This window comes from Crotalus tigris, unplaced genomic scaffold (genome assembly GCF_016545835.1).
Source record: "Crotalus tigris isolate CLP2741 ecotype Arizona unplaced genomic scaffold, ASM1654583v1 scf7180000018371.15429387391:27106975, whole genome shotgun sequence".
Classification (NCBI taxonomy): Eukaryota; Metazoa; Chordata; class Lepidosauria; order Squamata; family Viperidae; genus Crotalus; species Crotalus tigris.
This window is the reverse complement of record NW_024096970.1, coordinates 4,660,977-4,686,571: the sequence shown is the minus strand read 5'-3', so window position 1 is coordinate 4,686,571 and position 25,595 is coordinate 4,660,977. Positions and strand designations below refer to the sequence as shown.

Here is a 25,595-nt window from a genome sequence, read left to right as displayed (position 1 = left end):
AGTTAAAATACTCTCTAACTGTTCTTGAATTGGGGCAAAGTAGTGTGAGTTATGGCATAACATTTACTCCCCCATTTGATGTCGTTTTGGGAATCTGGTACTTTTAATGTTTTATACCGAGTATGGATTAATTTGTGTGGCATTTTTATGTAATGCATTATTCTTTAAAAGGTACTTCTTTATCAGATAGGCTAGTGCAGTAGACCAAGATACTGGAGTTACGTAAGTGCAGTGCATCTGGCAATTTAGATAAATGGCTGAAGACCAAAGCTGCAAACATCTGGGAAAGCGGAGCCATTGGGGATGCCGAAGGGTAAAATCACACAAAAGTCATGGACTGTTATTTGGAAGTTCAGTTGGTTGCATAACTTCTTGGAACCATTCCTGGAACAAGATAATGCCAAGGATGAAGAAGTCTAACGCTAAGGATGAAGATGGCTGCTTGAAGAAGAGAACTGGCCTTTGCGATGGGAGCCAGCGAATCTCCAACTTCAGTGCAATTCTTAGCACATATTCAGCCATTACATCGTTCCATACATCTGTGGGATATTGTTTTGTTGTTGTTTACTTTTTAGCTCAGCCATTCCTTAGAGGCAAAGTATAGCCACCAGGTAGAGATCTACATGTTGCTAATGTGAATTTGGACTTTGTTAGGACAAAGAAGGAGAAAATCTAAGCACCCATGTTTTGTTTTGCCTTGCAATTGCTTTAATAGGTTCTGTGAAGACAGAACTGTTTTTAGAGGTCTATGGTTCAATGTTATCTTTAATTACTCTCTGCCATAAAAGCAGAGAACTTCCCAATGTTTGCTTAAAGCTACTGCTGATGAATAAGTGAAAGGAGAGTGTTGGTAGCTGATAACACTAGAGACAGGTTTGTAACCTTAGCAATATACGCAACATTTAACCAAACCAGATAAGAGCAAACTTCCAATGCTCTAAGCCTCAAATGATCTAGCAGAGACCCATTTTTCTGCCCCTCTGGAATAACATCCTCCCAGAGATACTATTGATTTTCATTTTCTGACTGTTCCAAAAGTGCCTTAAGATCTGTTTCTGCTCTCAGGTCTGGGGTTAAGCTGCCAATGGAGCACCTTCTGTGTCTCTTTGAATGCTGTTGTCTGGGCAGTGAAGTTTTGTTGTTTTTAAGTGTATTTTAATTATATATAAATAAGCACCCAGCTACCTATGGAATTAGGTGGCCTTAACAAATCAAATCAAATAAATTCTTAAAAATGTGCCCTGACCCCAGGGTGAAAAGTAGCATCTTATCTGGTATTTACTAGCTATGAAATCCCTACCAGGAAAAAACCCTACAGCCGCAATCCTGACACTGAGATAAACAAGTAATGAAATGAGTCAACATTATTCCTTCTGTGGTTTAATAGGTAAAGATAAAGGTTTCCCCTGTCCAGTCATGTCTGATTCTAGAGGGTGCTGCTCATTTCCACTTTTAGCCAAGGGAACCAGTATTCTCCGAAGACATTTCTGTGGTCATGTGGCCAGCATAACTACAGTATATACTGAGGTGCACAGAACTCTGTTTCCCATCAAAGTGGTACCTATTTCTCTACTTGCTTTTGCATGTTTTCGAGCTGCTAGATTGGCAAGATCTGAGGCAAGAACTGAAGCTCATCCTGTCCCATGGTACTTGGCTCTCGAACTGTCAACTTTCCAGTTGACAGACCAGTGTCTTAACCACTAGGCCACCATGCCCCCTACTTCTGTTTATACTATTTGACCGTATCTCTTAAGGCCACCTGATCCCTATTTTGTCTCCATTATATCTGCTTCAAATAGCTACCAAATGGTATTGCCAAGGTGGCGCAGCAGTTAGAGTGCAGTACTGCAGGCCACTTTAGCTGACTGTGTTCAGCAGGTCAGCGGTTCAAATCTCACCGGCTCAAGGTTGACTCAGCCTTCCATCCTTCCGGGGTAGGTAAAATGAGGACCCAGAGTGTTGGGGGCAATGTAAATATATATATATATACATTGCTTACTGATGTACACCGCTTAGAGAGTGCTTGCACTTAAAGCGGTATATAAATCTCATAAATAAATAAAATAAATTGCCTGATCTGTGATTGTGCTACTCCTGACAACTAAAGTGTTTGCTTTTCTCTACTGCCTTTGACAACATCCCATTAGCCAGTAGGGAAAAACATCCATCAATCAAGGCATTACAGCCTGAATAGGGAGGTGCTGTTTCCAGATTTCGCCTGGGTTTCTCTAGGATAATATGTCCTATGGTCCTTCCACGTGCCATTTGAGCATCTCCCAAGGTAAAAAAAAAAAAGTAAAAAACAAAGAAACGTAGTCTATCTGAGCAGAAGTGCTAGGCAGACCATGATCTGATTGTACAAATACACTGATTGTGTAAATAACAGAAACTAACCATCACTGGGCAACCAAGTCTCTTAGTTCAGCAAAACAAACTGACAAGCAACAAAATCCAGTTCATCATCATTTTTCTGGAAGAAGTTCCAGACTGTTGCATCTAAAGCAACTGATGTCAGTTGACAATATTGTTAATACAGAAGCATGCCATATGTCTCTTTTCCCCCAAGTAAAATAAGGGAGGTCTGCTATCCTCTTCTGTTGTCATAAGCCTGGACTGAAGTTGGGATCAGAAACAGGGAAAGGAGATAACAGTTATAAAAGGAATTCTGGAAACATAACTCTCATAGAGATGGGTGAAAAATGGCTATGGCTATGTTCTAATATGATATATGAGCCAGCAGTGTGCTGCAGCTGCCAAAAAAGCTATTGTAGTCAGAGGCTGCATAAACAGGAAGATCGTATCAAGGTCACTTGGAAGTGTTAATACCACTTTATACTGCTTTGGTACGGCCACACTAGGAATACTCCATCCAGTAATTTGGTTACCATGATAGAAAAAAGATGCTGAGACTCTAGAAAGAATGCAGAGAAGAGCAACAAAGATGATTAAGAGGATGATGGCTAAAACATATGTTGAATAGCGACAGGAACAGGATTTATCTAATCTAACAAAGAGAAGGACTACGGGTGATGTGATAGCAGCCTTTCCAACATTTGAGGGGCTGTCAAAGAGAAGAGGGGGTCAGCCTATTCTCCAAAGCAGCCGAGGGCAGAACAAGAAGTAAAATGTGGAAACTTATTAAGGAGGCATCTAATCTAGAGCTAAGGAGAAATTTCCTAACAGAATAATCAATCAGTGGAATGGCTCGCTTCTAAAAGATGTGGGTGCTTTATTACTTTATTATCGGAGATTTTTAAGAAGAGATTGGATAGACATTTATCTGAAATGGTATAGGATCTCCTGCTTGAGCAGGGGGTTGGACTAGAAGACCTCTAAGGTCCCTTCCAACTCTGTTATTCTATAGTCTGTACACCCAAAACAGATTAACTGACTTCACCTCCAAGATAACAGGAGATAAAGGGTTGCAGATTTTATTTATCTTAAAAGCTGTGGTGGAATAATGTCACTTTAAGGAGAAACTACAGTACTTTTAAATGGGCATGCTTAGGGACAACCTAAGGCTGTTTCAATTTTCAGAGTGGAGATGCAAAAAAAGAACATGTAAATAAGCAGGGAAGATTTGGGTTGTCAGGATGAGGTGCAGCATTAGTCCTTCATGAGGCGCTCCTGATTCCTCAAGCTGCCCCACAAAAAGGAATCCCTAAACCAGATTCTGTATGAATAAGTATTAAAACATAATTACATATAACAGTTGGAGTGCTTCTTATTAACATTTAACATTGATCTATCAGATATAGCTTATGATTCAAACAAATGGGGTTCTATCCCCATAGTAAAACAAAACAACACTAACTGTTCAATGTCTTGGTACATTGTGCAGACCCAGCCAGACTCAGAGAGACAGGGCCAACCTAATGGAGGCTGCAAAGAGCATGTGTGTATGGTTTTATTTATTTATTTATATCCTGCCCTTGTCATTTTTATAAATTATTCAAGGTGGTGAACATAGTTACTACTACTTCCTCTTCCTATTTTTTCCATAACAACAACCCTGCACTGTTGGGCAGTGACTGGCCCAAAGGTTTTTCAGATTGATTTATTTTGAAAAATAAATTTATTTTGGTTGCTCTTTTTCCAACAGAGTATTTGCTGACTTTGAAAGATGCTTCTGAATACTGACATGTGTATAGAAAAGGAAGAATGGAAAACTTTACCCCACACCAACCTGGTTTCACATTAGGATTTGCACTGGGGCCTTTTTTGGTTTGCCTGAAAGCAACTTGATTGGTGAGTGAAAGGGGAAGGGCTGTTTTGCAATGACCCCACTCTTGTTCATGTTCAGTAGAGATCCATCAAGTTGTATCACTTCATATCTTTCAGAAAACCCTGACGGCTCAGTGTTTAAATGACCTGCTCTGAAGTTGTATTTTCATGGACTGCAGCGAGACACAGCTCCATGGTCTTGTGAAATGACCCAAGGAACATTGGATACATGCTCCAGTAAAACTCAGCTTTATTGGAGCATGTATCCAATAGTCCTTGGGTCAGTTTTACTGCAGTGATTAAGATCTTTTGTGGAAGATAGCTTTTTCACTTAACTCATAAAAATGTCATTACCGGGTTTTTTGAAGTAGCTACACGCTTCCATATGCTGCCAACTATAATAAATTTCAAAGATACAGCTTATTGGTTTTGTTTGTTAAATATTGCTAGGGCAGGAAGGAACATGTTATTTATGTTAAGAAGGAAAATCAAGCCAGGAATGACTTCCTTCCTATCAAAATGATTGATGGCTCAGTCCCCTCCAAATATACCCCCATTCTTACCATTCCTCTTAGGCTGAATGTCTAGAGAAGGATTGTGTGACTCCTGGGTGTACTAGTCACACATTTCTAGACAGGGATTAGGGATCCAGTTTAGTTTCCCTGAGGGGATCTTTCCAATAAGCCTTAAATTGGCCCACTAGGTTTGTGTGACTTGTCTCCAAAGTAACTGTTTCCAAAATGAGTACAGTGGAGCTTTAAGCAGGATTTTAAAAACATGATGGGAGGTAGAGAGCTAAAGTACTTTTCTACAGGGTATTTGTAGATTGAGATCTATCTGACTGACTCCATCATCCATCCATCCATCCATCCATCCATCCATCCATCCAGTCATCTTCTATATCTCCTTAAGATGTAAACAGGCAGAATTAACAATATGAAGCTCTGTAGCAAACTTTAAAAACTTTTTTCTCTCTCTAAAACTCAAGACATTTTAAACAGTCTTGACTTGGGAAGGATGGTGACACATCTTAAATCTATTAGCTTTCAGACTGGAATATTGATTGCTTCTGTGGGGTTAATGCTGTTCTCTTTCAAAGAGCAGCTGATTCTTTTGTACAGATTCCTTTATATATTGATTTCCAAAGTCTACTGTATAATTTATTAAATGCATAGTTGAACATCATTTCTCCTATTTTCTGAATGTTTATTTATATAAAAACCTGCCAGTATATTCATTTGTTATTGCTAATTACATTGATAGTTAATAAGTTATAGAACAGTTACCAGTTATCAAAAGTCATGTCTGATACTGATTGCCCTCTAATAAGAAAGTGCATTTTCGTTTATGCTGACTAATTCAGATTTTCTAAAAGCTAACACAGCTGCTAGGACACCGTGCAAGCAAATCATCGAGTGTGCAAAATCTCCGAGCCATATGTTACCCACTGCAACTCATATCCCTGTAAGCAAATATAGGAATAAATTTGAATAAAAGAGCAAGCACTGCATTGTGTAAATCTGTTTAAAAACTTGTTAGAACTTGAATATGTTCTTTATAAATTAACACATGTTTATACAGTGTTACATTGCTTCTATTTAGAAACTCTTCCTAGAAAGTCATAAATTCATTTTCTTCCTAAAGTTTCCATTACCTTGTGCATAAATCCTTATTCCCAAGATCTGAGATGACTTTGAGCTCTGCTTTTAATGGTAATAAGAATCAGACACCAAGCAAATAACAGATTTAAAAGAGAAGTGGACAGCCCATGTAACCCTTCTGTGGGCTACCAGAACAGATTGCACAGCTGAAATCTAACAACACAACTCTTAGGTTTCCCTGTATCACGTTCCCCTGTTGGTTGCCTTCCCCAGTTGAATGGGTGAAATAATTTGCTTATGAAATTGGAAAGATCAGTAAACATTATTTTAAAGACTATGATTCATCCCATTAAGTTTCATAGAAAGGCCTTCTTCTTGCCTTAATGCACATGATGCTAACCACCAATGGACATAAATGTAAGAGTAAAATTAAATGTTTTGGAGGTGATAAAGAAAAGCAAGCTCCCCAGCAAACTGTGAGGTCTTAGTATTATTAGTATATATCGGGGGTCTTCAAACTTGGCCCTTTTATGACATGTGGACTTCAACTCCCAGAATTCCTCAGCCAGGCACGCACACATGTCCACAAGTCATAAAAGGGTCAAGTTTGAAGACCCCCTGGTATAGGTGATGATGATTATGTTGTTATCCATTCACTTGGGTCCAACTCTTGGCAATTCAATGGGCCAAGTCTCTCCGCATCTTCTAATGATGGCGATTGATATAGAAGTTTGTTCTAAATAAATGTCCCCTTCATATTGTGACACTACTCCATTTGGGGATAAACTGTATTATGCAAAGTACCAGAAGCTCTTAAGTCTGGAAAGCTTTTCAAACCTGGCTTTTAAGTTGAGGCCTGGGTATTGTTATATTTTTGGGAGGGGTATTTTGTTTTGTGTGATTTGTGCCATTTTAGATCGTTTTAATCTGGACTGTCTGCTTTAGCTTTTTATGGATTTTGTATGCCATCTAGAGTCCATTGAAGTGGGGCGGATACAATAAATGTAAATAAATAAATATAGAAAAGGACAAAACGAATAAGGAAACAAAGGCATGAGATAAGAAACGGAAGAGGAAACACAGCTAAATCTAGTTTATACCAGCACCATTCACTTTTGTTCCTTAAAATTTTTATCTATCTCGTTTGCAGCATTTCATTTAATATCCAAATAAAAGTCTTCCACTTCTTCCTGAGTAATTTGTTTTTCCTTGATAGCTTTGTTTTGTAATTGGACTGTCATTCTTTTCCCCGTTTATAAATTCATTTGATGTTTATCCCACCTTTTCTTATAGGAAGTCAAGGCAGATTATTTGGTTTTTCCTCCTATTCTTTCCCACCACAACAGTACTGTAAAATAGAGTGGGCTGGCAAAGAATGACTGTCCCAAAGTCACGCAGTGAGGTTCTGTGGATGAAGGTGGACTAATATCTGCATCTCCATCTTCAACACCTTGATTATTATATCTTGCTAGCTACATACCACTTCAGCATACTATCCATCCATCCATCCATCCATCCAATTAACCAGTGGAACAACCTGCCTCCAGAAACTGTGAATGCTCCAACACTGGAAGTTATTAAGAAGAGATTGGAGAGCCATTTGTCTGAAATGGTATAAGACAGTGGTGGCAAACCTATGGCACGGGTGCCAGAGGCGGCACTCAGAGCCCCTTCTGTGGGCACGTGCACCGTCGCCCCAGTCCTAGGCCTTCAGCTGGGTTTTATAAATCCTTTTTGCTTTAGGCCTCTGCCGCTGTGTGCAAAAAAAATAAATAAATAGGTTCAATCAGTCAATTTCAACTTCTTGCGGGAAAAAAAAAGATCTTGCAAAGTTGGAACTGATTGATTGAACTTTTTAGTCCCACCCAGTCTGCCGTTACCACTGCAGCCATGCCCACCCAATGGGCCATGTCCACCCAATGGGCCACACCCAGCCAATGGGCCACACCCACCCAGCACTTGACGATCCATAAGTGGGTTTTGGGTTGCAGTTTGGGCACTCGGTCTCTAAAAGGTTCGCCATCACTGGTATAGGGTTTCCTGCTGAGCAGGGGGTTGGACTAGATGACCTCCAAAGTCCCTTCCAACTTTTTAATTTTTTTATTTTATTATTATTATTATTATCATTATAATTATCATCATCATCATCTACACCATTATTGTTTTCACAAATAACTCAAGCTGGCAAACATATCCAACCTTCCTAATTTCCCTACAGCAAGAACCCTCTGAGATGGTTTGGGCTGAGAGTCACCCAGCTAGTTTCATGGCTAAGGCAGGACTTGAACTCACAGTTTCTTGCTGTCTAACGTAATGCCTTACTAGACCAAACTGGCTCTCAGACTGATTACTCTTTTTTGTATTCATGCACTATATCTTCCTTATTAAATACTGCAACTGTGATCTATAATTTCTATTACATCACACAATTCATCTAGCATATGCAGTAATTCATTTAAGTTTTCCTCATTTGCATACCAAAGAATATGCACATTCGTGTCCCCAAAGGATGAAGGTAGGTAATTCTTCCAAGCTCTTCCCAGGAGTGCTTAACAAGCTAATCACTTGTAGGTTTTTCATTTACTTTTGTTAACTCCTGTATTAGTTATTAACAACATCTTTCTTCCATCAGGAACAAAAAAAACCACGTGATTTTAGCAGCCATTTGGCAAGCAAACCATATCTATATTTTGCCATTTATACAATTACATTAATATACTAATCCTATAGCCTTGTGGGATTATCTAATATACTCATATAATTATATAAAAAACTGTAATATAATATACGGTACCTATTATAATATACTAATCTTATAGACTAATCCTTTTTTTCTTTAACCATTCTAACAGAATTGATTACTTTCTTTTCATCATTTTTTTCTTAGCTATTATCATTTATAGTATTCATTTATTTTTTTTAACATATTATCTTTTCATGTACATTTTAAATTCTCTCACTTTAGTTTAAATTTCAGTTCACTTCCATCTCTTTTATTTTTAATTCCACTCATTTTGATGGAAGCTTCTTTTTAATCTCTACCCAGTTTCAAACCAATATTTATTTCCATCAAAATCACTTTCTCTCCATCTTTTAATCTTAATCGTACTTAACTCTTTGTGACTATTTTTGCAAATGTCATCAACTTATCGATTGTTATTTTCATACACACCAACTACAGCTAAGATAACATTATTTCATTAGTTTCTGACATTTATGTTAGCTGTTATGTTCACAGGGAAACATATACCTTCCCTCTTTGTATTCACAAGATTAGACTACCTTTATTCAAGTATATTATATTCTTATTCTTTATCTTAGTTTCAGGGACACATCTTCATTTTTCTTTTAATTTTTAAACTCATGCTATTTACCATTTTTCTTCTCTTAAAGTGCAAATTATGAAGTCAGATGTTATGGCTATCTGCACACTCATGAATGTTGACCAGTGGTGGGATTTATCCAGTTTGCACCCCTTCGGCAGAACTGGTAGCTAATTTTTTGCTGCCCAGGCCCAGAATGGACTTCTGGAAGCGGCATCCACACAGATAACTGGTTGTTCACATATTTGATGTTGACCTCTACTGTCTACCATGGCTAAGCCATATCAGTATGATTTTTTACTACCATAAAGCAAGCAAATAATGGATTACCAGACTTAGTTATGTCCATACCATTGTTCCTGCTAAAGATAAGGATAGTACTAGTCAGTTCTGGTATGTTTTGGCCAGAATGCCACAAGCACAAGCAAAGTTCATACTTTGCATATATAGCATACTTAGGCTAGTGACTAGTCTATGGAAGTTAGGATCTCTCATCTAAGGATTTTATGGTAAAGCAATTTATTAGTGCCCTAGATCACTTCAATTAGGACATATGTAGTATACAGTAAACACTCACTGTTCGTACTCTTCAAAGCCTTATTTCCAGATTTTAAATATCACTGCTACAATGCCTGTAATATTCCATTCTAATTCAACGTATGTGAAAAATAACATTCAATACCCAAACAATTATTCAAGTAATACAACAATCCAAGACATGGCATTTCCCAAAATAGAATTAATTTATGCTTCTCTGTAAGAGCCACTTTGCTATTAATCAATGGCTGGGCTCCTGCTGTTAGACAGTTAGAGGCAAAGGAAATGCAGTTGGCCAAAAACAAATATTTTAATATAAATGAATAAGAACTTGGATGATTGTATTTGTATGTATGTGTGAGCATATAGATATACAGTATTGGGTAAATGAACAGGGGGCTAACTTTTACGGCTGAATGTCAATTTAGAACTTACAAGAGCAACAGCTGGAAGGAAAGTGCATGCCTATAACTTTGGGAACAATATGAAGCTGGTTTGCACAAATCATATTGGTTCAATAAGCTGCACAGCTAACAGAATGTCAAATGCTACTGCATTTCACCAAGTCTAAGATCTAGCACAGGGGTAGGCAACTTTGGCTCTTTTATGACTCGTGGACTTCAGCTCCCAGAATTCCTCTGGGAGTTGAAGTCCAGGAGTCATAAAAGAGCCAAGGTTGCCTATCCCTGATCTAGCACATTATTATTGATTATTTCTATATGGTGCTTTTTTCCCATTGCAGAATTCAAGTAATTGAAGCGGTTTCCCAGAAAAGGTATAGGGTCTCCTGCTTAAGGAGGGTGTTAGACTAGAACAGTGGTTCTTAACCTGGGTGATATTGCCCCCCAGGGGGCAATTTCATTTTTCAGGGGGACGATGGAACAAAAAGGGGTGTTGCAGGGGCAAAGGAACGAAAAGGGGACGATATGGGGGCGATGGAGCGAGAAGTTTTGGGGACACTTTTGAGACTTTTTCGTACAGTGAATTGCTGCGTATCTGTTGTACAAAAACATCAGATCACTTGCTATTAGTAGATTGAATTGTGTTTTCAAATGTTCCTCCCGCTAGCTTCAGAACAGAACGCCGTACATATGTGAATATGCATTGCTTATCTTCATGCACATTGCGCAGCAGCCTCTACCCTTTTTATATTTCTTTTTGCGTCTTAAATTTCACTTGTAATTCAATCATTAAATATTACTGTTTTTCTTTTTGGGCATTTTACTTTCTTGCAATTGAATTTTGTTTTCAGTGGTCATTACATTTAAGTGTCTTGAATAAATAAGATAATAATGAAATACATGTATCACGAAGTTTGGGAATAAAGTGATGGGTGGCACCAAAATTTTTCAAACAGTTGAGATATGGGAAAAAGACTGGAAATAAATTATTTGCATCGATATGTCCTGATGTCAATTTTAAAGAAAATAAAAAAGTGCATAAATTGAAGAATTATTTCCTATGTTGTGATTGAGAGGTTATGTTGGGGGAGGGGGGTGATGACAACTTTCTCATTGGCTCAAGGGGGCGATTCGTTCAAAAAGGTTAAGAACCACTGGACTAGAAGACCTCCAAGATCCCTTCCAACTCTGTTATCCCTGTTATTCTATTAAACCTTCAACCTCTCAACCAACCCCTAACTCTGTTATCCCTGTTATTCTATTAAACCTCTCAACCAACCACTAACTATTTTTACAAAATGAAGGGATGACATAGTTTGCTGGGTATTGTGCTGTGAGAATCCAGACATTATGCCTTATTCAACAAACCATGGTTAACAAAATGAGTTAGCATGATGTGCAAATTGTTACTGATCGGACTTACCGATGGTCCTATTAACAAATTAAAAAGGACTTGATCATTATTAAACATTTAGGGGTTGAAGTGATCTCACCCCAGTAATGACAAAGATTACATCCAACCAAAATTCTGTAGTTAGGTCCTTCTGCAAATTTTGTGATGACAGACAGGAAGCTTTCAATCTATAAACAGAATGATAGCATTTCCTTATATTCAGCATGGAACAAATGTATCAACTGATTGCTTCATCCCATCAGATAATGTTGGCAATGCAGTCAGTGCCAATACAAATATTTGTACCTGACAATACATCTGCTTTTCCTGCTCTCTGTATTGAGTATAATAACCTTTTTTCCTTTGCATTTAATTTTTTTTTAGCTCTGTTAGTATCTCATTCAGTCTGGTGTATGATTAACAGGACTGCAGGCTACACTGTTTGCAAAATATTTATTGTTGCATGAGCAAGAAATACATCAGAAGTTTCAGTTCTCAAGCTGAGGCTATAAAATCAACATATAGAAAACATTTCCGTACTGCCCATTCTCAGCTTGGTAAAAGCTGTTAAAATAAAAGTTTTAAACCAAATAAATTAATTCCAGTTAACTATCCAGCTGAATAAAAAATACAGATAATTCAAATGAAAAATGCCACATGATTATTAAAAGGTCTTTGCTTGTTTCTGATATTTACAAAGATTTTTTTCCCCTTTGTCTCATTTTTTGAAAGTACTTTTGAATCCTCCTCCTTCTCTGTAAGGTTTAAAAAAGAATAAAAATGGTTTGGAGTATATAACCTATATCCCATAACACAATGAATCCCCCCCACACACACACTGACTCACACTTCCAAACTACTCCAGAAATCTCCCATTCTCTGTAGGAGACTTGGGCGTGCAGATATTTGAAGAGTCAAAGATGGGATTCACACATCCATTAAGCCATTGGTTGATTTACCTTATTTCGGCTTACTATATTCATTGCTTCCAGATACTGCTGTTTAGGAATCATACTTCACGATTCATTGTGACAGACAAATCCAGCTGATCTTGCAATAACAACAACACCTGGCAAAGGCTAAGAGCAGGAAAGTTGAAGAAAGAGAGAGAGGGGCTAATGCTGGCTGCACATGACCAAGTCTTAAGAACAAATGCATACAAAGCCAGAATTGAGAAGACAGCAACAGATAGTAAGTGCCAGCTATGCAAGAGGTTGAAGAAACAGTGGACCACTGGCTTAGTTGTTGCAAGAAGATTGCACAGACTAACTACAAAGACTGACATCACAAAATAGCAACAATGGTACATTGAAAGATCTGCAATTTGCTTTCTTCTTGCCAGACTACCTTCATCCAGAGGCAGATGGATACTTCAGGTATGGTTACCTGGCATGCATACAGATCTCACCTCTTAGAAACAGACAAAGCTGGGAGGGCTCAGACTAAGAGTCAAGAGCTATCTTCCAGCATTTTTCTCTAATGGTGGTGGGCTCTTTTGTCCACTCCATTCTGGAACATTACAATTAGTGGGAGACAAATGTGTATATAGCGCTCTCTCTCTCTCTCTCTCTCTCTCTCTCTCTCTCTCTCTCCCCTGTGACACATGTGAAAGGTCAAATTTTCCAGAGCTGCAAATGTAAAAATAAATGAATTATTTTTTTAAAAAATGCATTTAAATTTGGTACAAAGCAATTAAGGATTTGAGCTACTTTCTCAAAGACGTTCTAGGTTACTAGGGTTCATATGCAGCATGAAGGAAGCCAGACTTCCTTCCAAGAGAAAGAACAAGAGGTTTTCTTCAGCTCATGCTCTTGTTTTGCTTTGCTGAAAGTTAAACTGTTATGGAGATGAGTCACAAGTGAATGATGCAAGCCCAACTTTTTCCTGCCATCAGCTTCTTTTTGTTCCAAAGACAGCCCAAGGCTCTTCGAGCACGCTGCAGTCTTAATCTCTGATCTATTTATTGACCAAGGATGTGGTAAGAAAAATTATTCAGAAAATTTTGTTCAATTCAATATCTGTGCAGTATTGATGTTTATTTTCAAGGATGAATTTCCAAACAGTGTTTGTGGCTCTGCCAGATCAGCTTAAGTAGTTTTAGAACTTGTTGATTTCATCCAGGAATGGGGCAGGTGCTAAACTCTTGATCACTGAAACCAAAGATTTAATTAGAAGTATTATATTTTGTCTGGGCTGTGCCCAACAGGGACTATTGGATGTGTTTCATGCACAAGATAAACGAACCAAGGTTCACCATGTTCAAATAAACATTGTATATTTTATGTACTCACCCTCAACCTATCAGGAAATACTTCTAGCATCAACCTAATATTTCTAAAACTCATTGAATCAAAAGAAGATTGTGTATTTATGCCTGTTAACCTCTTCCCTGTTTTCTTTTTTTCCTCTTTAAATTGTTCTAGTTAGTGCCTTGTAACACTGATTATTTGTACTCTCTATTTAATGGATATTGCATAATGTAGGTTTGTATGGTCATTTTTTTTTTCAGGGGCAAACTCTGTGATATGAAAATGTCCAGTTGCTAATAAACTAAACAGACAAGAATTGTGTATAGACTCAGGAGATCAAGTGAATGCTTGCAATAAATTATATCTTGCATTCTTTAAACAAATGCTGATTCCTTGGTTGTTTTAAGGAACCTTTTTTTTTTAAAAAAAAGCCTCTAGGTATCTCAGTTGATAAGGCCATTGCTGACAGAAAAGTAGAATGATCCATATATTCTATCAGGCAAAAAGAATAACAGGATGAAGTCAAGGCTTAATATTCTGACAACTTTATAATATTTTTTGAAAAATGTAAGCAGTCTCCATCATGGATTAGAGAAAGTATTCCTTTCATAGGCTATTATAGACAATTTGTTGTTTCCACGCATATTAACCTTATTTTAGGAGTTTGGAGAGAAAGCAACAATACTGCCTTCTGATAATGAAATTTCTTTTGCAACACGATTGTTTACCTTACCAGAATATATTGTTTCTTCATTAGAAATTAAGAGTTACCAAATGAAGGCTTGGGGATTATGCCAAGAAAATTACAATAAAGCAAGGAATGTGTGTTGTTTGGCTCTACACCAGCCTCATCCATGTTAGCTAAAGTTATGCGAATGGGAATGCAGTACCAAGACTCCATGTTGGGAATGGTGATTTTTAGTTTACTCTACAACTTTGCACCAAGACCTTGTTTATTCCCTCTTGGAGATATGCCTACCCAAGATTCAGGTGTGGCATCCACTGAAAACTCAGGGCAAGGATAGAGGATGGCTATGTCATCCAAGATGCTCTGGTGTTATCCAAAGGCACAATTCCATAGATAGTTGGTTGCAAGACTCTGTTTATTAAGTTGGGCTTTATGGATCAGTTGGGCCTTACTATTGTAACAGTGGCCACAATGGCAGTGGAGTTCCACAGGCTCATTGTCCTTGCAGACTTCAACCGGCCTTGCTTAGAGACAGAGTCAGAGATGATTCGGGAGTTCATAGCCATCAAGGACCGGATTTAGGTTATTGATAGTCTAACATATTATATAATAATGACAATATGTTAGATTTAGTTTTCTTGTTGGAGTAATGATCTACAGTTGGAGGGAGACTGCTATCTCCTCAGTCATAGTCAGATTGTTTTTGTTGACCCTGGAGTTGTCTGATGCTCTCTCCCACTGCAGTGAAACTGGAATTATTTGATTGGTAGAGGAGATTGGGATTGTCTGTGAAGATCTGATCTACATTCCGACCAAGGCATTGGTTGCTGCCTGGAGCAAGAAGACTGTGAGGGCTTTGGATTGGATTATATCAATTGTTTTCCCTCAGTTGATGGAGATGAAACAGCTGAAAGATACCTAGAACACCACTGGAGGACAAGGAGTGAACCCAAACAAACATTTCCTAGAGCCACAATTCCAAGCTACCTTATGGAGTAAGGGAAATATCTGTGGTGGTGCAGTGGTTAGAATGCAGTATTGCAGGCTGACTCTGCTCACTGCCAGGAGTTCAATCCTGACCAGCTCAAGGTTGACTCAATTTTCCATCCTTCCAAGGTTGGTAAAATGAGGACCCAAATTATCGGGGACAATATGCTGACTGTAAACCGCTTAGAAAGAGCTGTAAAGCACTATGAAGTGCTTTACACTATGAAGTCTAAGTGCTATTGCTATTTCTTTCTCTTTATTGCATCCACATATTTATTCAGTGATCCTTTTCAAGATAGCCCAGGCCCTATGGAAGGCCAATTCAGAAATATTATGGGACCAGGCTAGGAAAGAAGGCCCCTTGGTGGGAATCAGGAAGAAAGCCTTTTATGTTGCAGCACCTCTTTGTGGAATATCTTTCCTCTTCAGAGACCATGTTGTCCCTGACCTTCTTGGCTTTTTGCAAGGTTCTGAAGACATAGCTATATTCCCAGGCTTGGGGGTTGGAGTGTTTGCTGGAGCCTGTGAATTAGGTTTTACTGAAATATTTGTATGATATATGTAGTCCTGGTTTAACTACTGCCTCAGATAGTGACCATTCACAAAGATAATGATAGTAAATGGTAAAAAAATGATTTTTCAATCAATGCACATATTTACAAGAAAAAAAAGCCTTCAGTGTAGTAAATTTCAGGCAACAAAGGGTTCCCAATAACTAATTAAGGCCACAGAACTGAGCTTGTTAACCTGAAGTTAGCACTTGTTAAGAGATTTTAGAGACTTTGAGCTGTGGAGAAAACCAACTCAGAAGAGACAGCTTGTTTAGCCAATCTCTCCACCCTGTGAGAGGATAAATAAGGGGAAAAATGGATCAGGCACAGGAAACTGAAAGAGAAAGTTTTATCTGAATGAGACAACAGCAACCAGCAATCTTTCTCCCTCTGTCATGCAGTTCACTTAGTGACCATTTAACCAGAATCATTTGCAGTCATGAAACAAGGACTAATTTTGTATTAGTGGTCGTATTGTTGTTGCTGTCTCAGCAGCCAATTGTCTATTTATTTTTGTTATTGTTAACTTCTTGCCATCATTTGAGATAGGCAACTATATACACTGAGTAAATATTTTTTTTAAATGACCATATTAGGATGCACTTCTTTCTCCCAATGGCAGATATAAACATTTGAGCATAACTACCTTATTTCAGTAGGGAACCCAGATAAAAATCTAAAGAGATTTAGAGCTAAAAAGTAGGTCAAATAAAAAACTTAGGCCTGCTGATTGACTCGACATCCATTCTGAGATAAGGGAGTAGCAGCAATGAGGTCATGTGACAGGAAGAGCAAATTCTTGTGAAGAGTGAGCAAAGGAATGCATTTGAAACATTTCCCAGTAGCCAAAGCTAAATGACTGGAGAGAACAATCCTAAGTCAACAGTTTTAATTTATTGGGGAAATAAAAACATTTGGAATTATCTACAAAGATAACCCTGTCAGGTTGAAGGGTGGAGAGAGGATTAGCAATATTGTTATTGAGATGTACTTTATGAGCCAGTTGGAATAATATGAATGAGACTGTAATCAAAGGAATGCCAGGGCAAACATTTGAATGGGAACAACAGAAAACATCCTGGCCCTCTAATTATTTGTCATGTGTTTTCATAATATGTATTAGGTAATTAGGATATTGCTCAGAAATCCAAATATTTATGTGTAATAAACATTATGGAAAAGTATATGCTATGTTACTGCATTTTCTCTATGGCACTCATTACACATTTTCCCCATGGATTTTTAGCATTATAGTGGGGTCTATCCTACTATTCTGGTATTCTAAATAATCATTTAATTACCTTATTAAAATTGCATTCCTCCTTAGATTTTTTTTAAGCCCCAAATTTTTAAACTTACAATTGCCTTTATATTGTTATGATTGTATAGCTTATTTTATTCTAGTCAGTTTCTATGTACAGGTAATCCCCGAGTTACGAATGTTCCCTTAGCGAACGTTTGAAGTTACGTGATAAGCACCCCCTAGTGTTTATGAATAAGTCCTGAAATTATGAATGTTGCAGCACCATGGCAATCGTTCACCCTTACTAATGACCGCAGAAACACTGCAACATTGACCCTGGCTATTCCCTCCTCCTCCTCACCTGATCTCCATAGGCACTAGGCCTGTGTATACTCACCTTGCAAAGATCTAGACAGCCTGTTTCTTGGCCTGTTTCGCTGTTTCAGGCCTTCACAGAGAATGGAGGCCTAAAGTACTGCAAGATCACATGATATCAGTAGCATGTGATCTCACGGTACTTTAGGCCTCTGTTCTCTGCAAAACAGAGGCCTGGATGAGATCTGCAGCTAAAAGACTTTGCAAATGGAGGGAAAGTTTGAAACATCGAAGCCTTCCCTCCATTTGTAAAGCCTTTTGCCATCTTTGCAAAAAGCCTTTGCCACTGACAATGGAGCTCCGGATTGATGTGCACGTCATTTCCGGCCTCCGTTCTTGGCAGCAAAGGCCTTGAGGAAAGGCTTTTGCCACTGATAATGGAGGCCGGGAGCGACATGCACATCAATCCGGGGCTCTGTTCTTGGCGGCAAAGGCTTTTCCTCAAGCACATTTTGCATGGAGACTGGGAGCCTGAAGTCCCACAAAATCACAGCGCCCAGTAGCTTGCAGTCTCGGGGCCCAAAGTGTTTGCAAGCTGGTCAGATGCTTTGAGGCAGCGATTTTGCTGACCCAAAGCCTCCCGTCAACTTGCAAACATTTTTCAGGGAGACTGGAAGCTTCTGAGCACCATGAGTTTGTGTGGCAGAGGCTGGAGACAGCTGGCTAGATCTTTGGAAGGTGACCCGGTGTGGCAGGATGGGGGGGGGAAGCAATTTTGGGGAGCATGAGGTATCTCAGTGGGTTGGGGGAGGCCTTGGGTGGTCTTAAGCAGGTTTCCTGTTCCATCCCTAGCCCCCCATGGCCCTCCCCACCTTGAGATGCCTCATGTGCACTTAACGAACTGCGCATTTGATTAGCGAATGTGTGGGTGAAAGCAGGGAGTGATCGTGTTCAAGGTATGCAATTCACTCTTACAAATCCTCGAATTATGAATGGAATGGGCAGGCGCCATTCCATTCGTAACTCGAGGACTACCTGTATATAAACTGAATTGATATTCAGCAACTTATATAGGACTTTTTCAAAAGATGTTTTGCTTGTCAATGTCTGAAATAAAATGACAAGTTCAGAATGAGGATATAAAACATGATTAGTCACCTATCACTTTAGAATCACTACTGAATTCAGGATATTTTCTCACTTTCTGCTGAAGGGCCAGCCACATTACAAGTTAATGCGTCATAGGCCACAGGAATTCAGGCCTTAACCATGTTGTGCAATTTGGAACAATTCCATTTTCTCTTTATGTCTTCTGTATCTTGATTTTATAATTTAAAGCAATTTCTCATAAATTCTCTCAAGAAAGTTTCCCGACACAAACTTCACAAGGAAGCATTTAACCATAATGAAAAAAAAGGTGATGGTGGTGTTTGAGTCAGTGTTGCAGGCTAATTCTGCAGATTGGCGACTGTCAGCACTTTGATCCTGAAGGGCTCAGGGTTGACTCAGCCTTCCAGGGTCGGTAAAATGAGGACCCAGATCGTTGGGGAAAATATTTTGACTCTGTAAACCGCTTAGAGAGGGCTGTAAAGCACTGCGAAGCAGTATATGAGTCTAAGTGCTATTGCTACATTTTAGAAGATTGTTTTTTTTCTAGCTTTAAAAATATATTTATTTAGAAATGTATAAATTGCATTATTCTACACTTCTGTGCTTTTTTCCCCAGCCTGAGTTATATTTAAGGCAGAAGAAAAGCATTCCTGCAGATATAGTGTTCTTCATTTAACATACGGGTTTTCTTTCCTTTATTATTATTATTACAACTCCTCACCCTAATAATCTTGCTGTGCATTATTTCCATTGATCTACAGCTGGAACATATTGAGGGCATTTTTGGATATACACAATACATATAATGCCTCTGTGACTATTTAACATACCACAGATACTATCAAGTGCAGAGATGAGTTAGAAATATATTCTACATATATTATACCAACCATATTTCAGTTCCAATTAAACTCCTTCCAGTCTTTAACAAAAAACTCATTCCAGAGATTGATGCGTTTGATCTTCTTCAGAATTCTCAAAATATTGTTTCATATTGTTGCCTTCCCCAGTCTGGTATTTTCCTTATATCTGGATTACAATACTTTAAATCCCCAGATAGTGTATAATTCCCAGATAAGGGGTTCAGAGAGGTATATCCCAATGTGTGCACGGGCATCAAATTGGGGGCTGCTATACAGTTGTATCTGTCTGATGAAGGAGGGTGAAAATGTACTATTAATTTATAATTTTATGGGCATATAGATATTGAAGATGAGAATGGAAGGCAGAGGTACAAGCTGTGTGAAGAGCTATAATGGAAAGGGAGAGCCCTAGCCTGGTCAGGTAACACAGCATCTGTCAAACACAATTTTTAAAATTAAAACTAACTTCTAAAAATGCTACAGAGCAAAGAGTAGATATGCAGATTTTCCAGGGTAACAAAATACATCATACTGGACTATAAACCTGCAGTAGGTCAGGTCTCAAAACTACACAAGTGACATGTTGGTTTTTGGGGTTTTTTTTGCTTCTTTTCACTCTAACGAAAGCTCTATAACCCCTTTCAGTTCAACAGTACAGAAGGACCTGATTCTTCTGCAATGGCAAGACATTATAATAAAGAGAATACAGCTTGTCAACTTTATCCTTGAGTTTAAGTCCACATCCTATGAATGCATCAGGGAGATAAAATTCTGTTTCTGATTTTTGCCCAGGATCTTTTCCAAGTCTACAACTTAAAGCTACAGTAATATACAGTAAAGATGCATAGTGGAGGAAGACAATGAAAAAAAAAATCCTCATTCTACCCCACCCACCCACAATTCTCCAGAGATTCCCATCTGCAGATCTGCAATGCAAAATTTTTGTCTGGTGGGTAGTCAGAAGGCTGGCTTTCAATGGCAGGCAGGCAGGCAGGCAACAGATAGATAGGGTCAAGAGAAATAAAGACTATACAGAAAAAAATGACAACGGATTAGTACAGTTAATCCTCACATATATACCAATTTCTCTCTTCTGCCTTGTTAAGAATTACCATTCTTAATTTGAAGGGGCTCCAGGATGTCATTTGGGTTTATATGTGCAAAAAATATTTATACAATACTTAAGCCAGGCTGTTGAATTAAATTGCATCTTTTTTTTCTAAAAAAACCAGGTATTTCTCTTTGATGACTGGTCCATTCAGCTGGATAGATTCCACATCAGATCTGTTGCTACAAAGAGGGCTTTCAGACTTCCCCTTGTACTGCAAAGCGACAGTAACTTGAAGCGTAAGTTGAACAAGTCCCAACCTGCTGGCAACAGCTTCATTGCCGTTTATATTCCAAACAATATTTTGGACCAAAAAAGTGCTTTCTATAGCTATTAGCAAAGATCACAGGGTAAGTATTTCAGCTGCACAATTACAGTTCTTTGAATAAACAGTCCCTTCTTCCCATACTGTGGGTTTTTGGCTACTTCTATTTTCAGGTATATATTCATGTACAGATCTCACCATTTTCTAAAATCCCACTCAGTTCTTGCTTTAGGAAACTGGCTATGGAGCTGGATCTAGAATTCCTTATATGTAAACTACAAAACTGTTGTAAACAGGACAACAAATCCTTCGTGCTATTCAATCGCAAGGGAAAATGAGAGGGAAAAAAAGTGACTCATTCCCTGTAACTGGATTATATGGTTTGGAACAAATATTCTCAAACCCAAAATCTTATAGTAACATCTCCTAGATCAGTGTTTCCCAAACTTAACAATTTTAAGGCATGTGGACTTCAACTCCCAGAATTCCACAGCCAGCAATGCTGGCTGTGGAATTCTGGGAGTTGAAGTCCACATGCCTTAAAATTGTTAAGTTTGGGAAACACTGTCCTAGATTATAAAAGAAGCATGGTGGCTCATGAGGTTAGAATGCTGGGCTACTGATCAGCAGGCTCGCGTTCGAGACCCATTGCTGCTGCAGGAAGGGATGAGCTCTTGTCACACACTCCAGCTCCTGCTGCCCCAGCAGTTTGAAAGTGGGCGACCACGAGTAGATTAATGATACTACTTCAGTGGGCAACTTCACGGGGATATGAAAGGAGACCCCAAATGCGCATCCCCTGGGCAAATATCACTGGCAAATCCTTTTGCTATGGAAGCACCATGAGAAAAAAAAACTTGGACTCTGTGAAGGAAATTAGTGCAATGTTGTTAAGGCATATTGTAATATATTAGGGTCAGATTAATTACTGTTTGTTGCTGAACCCAAAGTTTGACATCATATATAGTACAAAATCACAACTGATACCATACAAGACACAATGGGTGCGTTCACACAACACACTAAGCCAATATCAAACAAATAACTGCTTAACATGATATTAGCCAATGTTACTTATTCCTTTGTACTATGAGCCTATTCAGCTCAAAATAGATTAACACAAACAAATTGTTAATTCCGATGTGATTGGGTTGCAATGGGACGAAGGATGGGAAGACTGGATGGTGATCCATATACTTTTACACACACACACACGCACACACACACACCTTGCCACAACAAAAACATAGTGAAAATAAGAACAATTATTACATCACAATATTATTTCTACTGCACGGGTCCATGGATTTTATAAACTATTCAGCAGCAGCTACAAGCAAAAAGGTGCTTTTAAGCTATGAGGGCCCCAAACAGAGTACACACTGTTCTCATCTATTTTTATAATTTTTGACAAGGCTTGGCCAGTTTCAGCTTGCTATTCTTCTCATACTTCCTAGTACTTTTCCACCTAAGTGCTATCGCATCATCCAGTTCACATGGAAACTGAGTGTTCTGCAGATTTCACGTTTTGAGAACAGTCTCTTGTTCTGTAAACCATTATTGCTAAATCTTCTTAAAAGTCTTCATTCTAGTATTTTTACACATGCTGCATAAACTGAAATCTTCCAGAACAAGTCATTCTGCCTCTACATCCTACTCTGAATGTATCTCTGATACAGGTTCATTTCTACTTTCATACAAATACTTGACACAAAATATGCTCTCTCTCTTACATATACATATGTTTATAAATGAACCAAAACAGGTATAAAACATATGCACAATAACTATATGGTAAGGCTAAATAATATGGTCACCAAGTAAATTTGCTTCTGAGATATGACTGACTTTCACATGTTCTGAACAACACTAATGTCTTTCCATTTTCATAGCATTTTCTGAAAATTTAAATCAGCAGTAGGTTGCATCTCTTTTATAAATACTGTCTATCCACTGCTCAATTCCATGTCCCCCCCCCCCAAATCTAAGAATTTGTATCATTATCCCACTGCAATTTGTATACTCCCTGGGTAATTCAGAGATATTAAACACAGGAGCAACAGATGGCAGAAATCTATTTAGTATGAATATAATAAAAATTCCTTTAACATAGATCCTTTTAAAAATTACTCCATTGCAGTCTCATACACACATCAATACTTATCATATAATGCTAAGAAATAAATTGTGACAAAACACAATGAACAAATTCATGCAATGTGTTTAGCCAAACAAGCTATTCTGTGGATTTATACAGTATGTGAATCAGAAGATATTCATGATATACATCCACAGTGTATATCAACAAGGAGCAGCAAATTGGGTGGGAAAAACTTTAGTATTGTGACTAGTTAGCTTTTTAAAGAGTTACTTCTTTATAACAATGTATCTATGTTAAATATACTGACTGTTTAAACATGATGTATAATTTTAAATGGACAAATCAGTTTTAATAAAATTGTGTTTTTCCCATCTTGGTTTAAATCAAGGGAGAAAATCTAACTGTGTATTTAAATAATAATATATTTAAATTCAGCTTTTTCATCACAAGCAGATCTGTTCCATTTGACTTCATTAACCAAACACATCTAATGCTGCTCACAAAAACTTATTATCTCCACATGTGGCCTCTTTATGATTATTGGAATATCAAACTTTTTTTTAAGAAACTGAAGAATGGATGAAAGTAATCACTCCAACATACATCACAAAAAGCAGCTTGTTCAATAGCGTGCTGTCAAGTGGAAACTGAAATAATTTCAAACATTATGTTATTCAGGGCCTCATGAACAGTAAATATATATATATAATTAAAGCATTGCCAGCAGCAACTGATTAAAAGAAAATGACAAGTGTATTCACATTTCTCACTACCTTCCACTCATGTATGCCAAATAATTAAATCACACTAATTTTCAAAGAGGTAAATATGGGAAAAAAGAGCTATCTTTAACAATGAATTATAGATTTGGGAAAGATTTTGAACAAACGACTTTCTACTTGTAACCTGAATAAGGGAGAAATGAATGAACTCTTATATATCATGTTATAAATAAGCAATCAATTATATAGCTCCTTGTTTGTACCTAAAGGAAGCTGCTTTTTAGTTTGCAATCTTTTTTTATTAACCCCAACCCCTGACTCCCAGAATGAGATGAATGCTCAATTTAGATTGTAGCATAAATTCTTCTTTATTAAAAAGAAACAGTCCTTGCCCTTATTTTGTTAAGTGAGAATCACCCTTTATATGAGGTCTGATGTTCTAACAACTCTAAACTGAAATAAATCATGGCTGTTTCAGACTTTCATAAAGACATTTCATCTCAAGTTTTCTACCAAATTAAGAATTTATGGTGGTTTTACTAGCACTGTGGAACATTATTAATGAACCATTTAGGCTTTCTAAGGTTTGAGATAAAAACCAGCCATTTGAAGTTCTATAGAGAATCTCCTCAAAAAAATCTGCAACTGGTCCATGCTTTCAATGACCATTTGAACTTACAGCGGTACTGAATGAGTGATATTTACAACCAGTCCAATTGTTGTCATATTGTACTTATTGCCAATGTAGCATCTCCAAGGTCATGCAATTACATTTCAGGTGCTTGGCAACTGGTTCACAATTACAATAAAACAGCATCCTGCATTCATGTGACTGTCATTTGGGACCTTCTTGCTGGCATGATCGTATGACTTTGCGCATTATGACTGACTTCCTTAGTGTCGAAATTCTGATCCCAATTACTATTGTTAAGCGAGGACTGCCTGTAATAAGTCCAAATCTCTCTTTTGGTAATTATTTATTGGGTAACTCCAGCTTATTGACTCAATGCCAAAACAACTTTGCTAAGATGGGGCAATTATTTAAGGCAAAGGTGGATCATCTTTTGGTGACTGAAAGCTTTGAGGGATTAAAAAAAAGCTACAATGCAAAGAGGGCAAAGGCAATTTTCTCTTGGGGAAGAAGGGATCAGGAAAGCTGATTAAACAAACACTCTCAAATTTACACAGAAGTTAGATGTTCCATCTCAACACAGCAGAAGATCATACCACTGATTTTTAATCAGAAGTGGCTGTGGAGGTTATAAAATAGGATTATCCCTGCTCCTAAGTTAAAGTCTGTTGCAAATGGACAAGATATTGAAATGTTTTTCTAACTGTTTCCGAGACTATCGGCATCAAATCTGAAAACACTATGAAAAGAAGACTTCAGTAAGAAACAAAGTTTCACCCTATGTCCTAGGTGACCAGTTAGATCAAATAAAGAAAAACCATAAATGATCCCACAATTTTGGGAGGTCTGAGAGGCACTGCTTTTCTGGGTCAGGGTTAGCACTATGGAACAGACTCCTCCCTGCTGATATTTTGGAGGTTTCTAAGGACAGAGTTATTGTGGAGAACCTTCTCTTGATCTTGTCATGCCACCTTCATTTTCTATTTTCATTGTTTGCAATTTTCTATTTGGGTGATATTGTTTTACTCTTTAGAGTTGGTAAGTTTTGCTTGATATTTTTTATACTCTATGTAGGCTGAAGAGTCTCTAGATCAGTGTTTCTCAACCTTGACAATTTTAAGGCATGTGGACTTCAACTCCCAGAATTCCACAGCCAGCATTGCTGGCTGTGGAATTCTGGGAGTTGAAGTCCACATGCCTTAAAATTGTCAAGGTTGAGAAACACTGCTCTAGATTGTGTGGGTTGGATACCGTATGTAGAAAACAGGCAAATGAATACAGAA

General features: G+C 38.0%; 1 long non-coding RNA gene across 4 annotated transcripts in view; it reads left to right on the top strand.

Moving 5' to 3' along the window:
- LOC120311557 overlaps window positions 1–25,396 on the top strand; it is a 31,697-nt gene extending 6,301 nt beyond the window's left edge. For 2 of the 4 annotated variants that reach the window (XR_005557654.1, XR_005557653.1), the window contains 2 exons: window positions 4,103–4,248; window positions 20,718–25,396. This is a non-coding gene — a long non-coding RNA (uncharacterized LOC120311557). The other 2 variants (XR_005557652.1, XR_005557651.1) reach the window with 2 other exon arrangements.
- The last annotated feature ends 199 nt before the right edge of the window (window positions 25,397–25,595 follow it).